Source organism: Eriocheir sinensis, unplaced genomic scaffold (assembly GCF_024679095.1).
Source record: "Eriocheir sinensis breed Jianghai 21 unplaced genomic scaffold, ASM2467909v1 Scaffold459, whole genome shotgun sequence".
Lineage (NCBI taxonomy): Eukaryota > Metazoa > Arthropoda > Malacostraca > Decapoda > Varunidae > Eriocheir > Eriocheir sinensis.
The window spans coordinates 61,035-65,000 of NW_026111786.1; positions in this window are offsets into that span (position 1 = coordinate 61,035).

Sequence of the window (3,966 nt, forward strand, 5' to 3'; positions counted from 1 at the left end):
GACAGTGTTGGCTTTACCCGGTAGATACTTTATCACTGGGTTAAACTGTTGGATGGTGAGGTACCACCTAGCCAAGCGGCCGGTGAGATTCTTGCCACTGAAAAGAGTTGTAACTGCAGTGTGGTCAGTGTAAACTGTGAGAAGATAATTAAAAATAATATCTTTGAAATGTTTGAGGGCCCAGACAACAGCTAGGGCTTTAAGGTGAGTTACAGAGTACCTTGACTCAGGGTCAGTAAGTACACGGCTACCGTAAGCAATGACATGTGGACGTTGTCCATCTACAGTCTGCATTAGAACTGCACCAATGCCAACAGAAAAAGCGTCTGTGCACATAGTAAAAGGCAAGGTGTAGTCAGGAAACGCTAGGATCGGGGCATGTGTCAGAGCATGCTCGAGAGTATCAAAACCCTGTTGATGAGCGTCGTTCTACACGAAGGGAACATTCTTCTTTAGAAGACGCGTTAGAGGGGATGCGTTAGACACAAAGTTTTTGACAAAGGCTCTATAATAACCAGCAAGACCTAGAAAAGAGCGAACATGGTCAATAGATTTGGTGTAGGAAAGTCTTTGACGGCAGTGATTTTAGAATCAACAGTGTGAATATAATCTTTATCGACAGGGTGACCCAAAAACTGAATTTCGAAACTTAAGGAAGTTGCACTTAGACAGCTTGACCTTTAGGCCAGACTCAGAAAGTCTATTAAAAACAACTTCTAGTTTCTGGAGATGAGAGTTAATGTCGTTAGAGACAATGATAAGGTCATCGAGGTATACAAAGAGACCTTTGTGAATAATGGCAGCAAAAAGAGAATTAATCATACGCTGGAAAGTAAGAGACCCATGGGCAGGCGACACCATTCGTAATAACCTGTGGGAGTCATGAAGGCAGTAATCTCCTGTGATGCTTTGTCCAAGGGTATTTGCCAGAAGCCGGACACGAGGTCGAGGCTGGTGAAAACTGTGTTACCCTATCCAATAGACCATAGCAATTCACCTAGGACAGGAAGTGGATAGCGGTCAGGGACCGTCAGAGCGTTTACTTTCCTGAAGTCGATGACGGGTTGGTAGCCGCCATATTTTTGGGGTACAAGAAAAAGAGGTGAGTTCCAAGGGGAGTAGATCTCTTGGATGACTCCTTTCTCTAACATGTCCTCCACCGCGCTCTGATTAGCTTCTTGTTGGTTGTGTGGCAGACGGAAGAAGGGACGTAAGACGGATGAGTGTCAGATTGCAGTGCAATGTGGTGACTGACTCTCTTGGTCACACCAAGTTGTTCTCCGGGAAAAGCAATAGCTTGCCGGAATTTTGATAAGGTTTGCAAAAGGAGAGACTTGCTCTCAGGATAATCCACAACACTGACATGGGGCGTAAGTTCCGCAATAACATCAAGCTGGGATGCTGTGGTTGCGTGCTCATTGACACTAGCAACAGAAAGAACAGGTGGGTCCTCCGAGACAGGCTCGTCGAGGATCTGGTACGTGTCCAGAAGCACACCATTTTTTAGGGTGATTGGCGAACTCTTAGTATTTGTGACTATGGCATCGCTGATATGATCAAGACGCACCGTAGCGAGTGTGGACTCTAAAGCTAGACGGCGGATGCGCATAGTGTCAGGTAAGGACATTACCTGGGTGCCGACAGGAACAAAATCCGGTAAATGAAATGAAAGTCGGACACATGAAGTGGGGCCAATGTATTGGTCACTAATGACAACAGCAGAAACAAGGTCCTGACCAGAGGCCGAACGTTTCTCCTATGGGGCACTAGGCATTGTAGTGGCCGTAGGCACACTCGGGTCCTGTGGGGGGACTGCGATGTCTTCAGGAGCCGTAGTCACAAGGGCAGAAGCAGTCTGGCTCAGAAGGGGGCTCGGGTTGTTCATAGCATAGTGAAAGATCCCATCTGCAGAAATTCCAAAACATTTAGGGAATATGTCAATAGATTGGGAAACAAGGGACTGGATGCCTAAAAGTCCATCACACTGAAGGGCAAAATTTGGGTGACAAAAAATTAATGTTGAATACCTTGGAATAATATGTGAAGGTGACAAAGTGATGGTGCCAAGAACAGTTAAGGCAGAACCATTAACATCATTTAAGGATACATCAGATTTTTTTTTCTACAGCAAAGGAGATGGTTCAAGGGCAACAAAGTGCAGAGAAAAAAAAAAGCCCGCTACACACCGCTCCCATAATAGACAAAAGTAAAGAGTGGCCAAAAGAGAGTTCAATTTCGGGTGGAGAGGTGTCTTGATACACTCTTCTTGAAGGAGGACAAGTCATACGCAGGAGGAAATGCAGACGAAGGAATGCTGTTCCAGAGTTAACCAGTGTAAGGGACGAAAGAGTGAAGATGCTGGTTAACTTTTGCATGAAGGGTTAGGACAGTATAGGGATGAGCTAAAGTAGAAAGTCGAGTGCAGCGGGGCGCGGGAGGGGGGGGAGGCATGCAGTTAGCAAGTTCAGAAGAGCAGCCAACATGAAAATATCGATAGAAGATAGAAAGAGAGGCAACATGGCGGCGGAGTTTAGGAGGTAGAAGACTGTCAGTATGAGGAGGGGAGTTGATGAGACGAAGAGCCTTTGACTCTACTTTGTCCAAGAGAGCTGTGTGAGTGGAGCCCCCCCACACATGAGACGCATACTCCATACGAGGGCGGACAAGGCCCCTGTACATGGACAGTATCTGTGCGGGGGAGAAAAACTGGAGGAGACGAATCAGAACGCCTTACCTCGAGGAAGCTGATTTAGTGAGAGAGGAGATATGGAGTTTCCAGTTGATATTTTGAGTTAAATTTTATTACGGATAGACCGAGGATGTTTAGTGTAGGAGAAGGTGACAGCTGAGTGTTGATGAAGAATAGGGGATAGGTGTTCGGAAGAAAGCAAAACTCGCTTATTCATTCCCTTTCGTGAATCATGAGAGAGAGAGAGAGAGAGAGAGAGAGAGAGAGAGAGAGAGAGAGAGAGAGAGAGAGAGAGAGAGAGAGAGAGAGAGAGAGAGAGAGAGAGAGAGAGAGAGAGAGAGAGAGAGAGAGAGAGAGAGAGAGAGAGAGAGAGAGAGAGAGAGAGAGAGAGAGAGAGAAACTCATAAATGCATGGCCACCCGCACACACCGCCCCACACATTTTTCATGGGTCTATGTGTGTGTGTGTGTGTGTGTGTGTGTGTGTGTGTGTGTGTGTGTGTGTGTGTGTGTGTGTGTGTGTGTGTGTGTGTGTGTGTGTGTGTGTGTGTGTGTGTGTGTGTGTGTGTGTGTGTGTGTACCCCAGCCATGCATGTAAATCTATCTTGGCTTGGGAAACGAAGGGGAAACTTTAGGGAAGGAGAGATTTGCGAAGGGGAGAGAGGTAGGAAAAAGGGAGGTGGGGAGCAAGGATATTTATTGTTGGGTAGCGGAAGGGAGACGGGGTGCGGTAAGAGATTGGTGAGATGGTTGGGGTGGGGAGGCCAAGGGTTCGGAAGGAGGTGGGTGAGGGGAGAGGGAATCAGAAAGGGAAGAGGGTAGAGAGACCACAAGTGTGTGTATGTATGTATATTTGTTTGTTTGTGGTGTGTGTGTGTGTGTGTGTGTGTGTGTGTGTGTGTGTGTGTGTGTGTGTGTGTGTGTGTGTGTGTGTAAGGGATCTGGAAGAGGTTTGAGCCTATAATAGTGTTTATTTGTAGGAAAGATATGGAGGAGGAGAGAGAGCAAGGGAAGGGGAGAGACGGGAGACGGTAGGAAAGGAGAGATGAAAAGAGGGTTTTATTCAAATAAGGAAAGTGTGTCATTTTCAATACGCCGCTTGAATATTTTGGCATTGAATGCTTCGTGTGCGTAGCCTGCATATTGTGTTTGTGATAAATAAAAAGATTAAACAAACCAAATATTTTTTTTTTCGTATACTACTGATAGAGTTCGTAATATTTGAAAAAGGGAAGGGAAATATAGGCAAACGAATTATGTTACTTTTTTGTCTTTTTT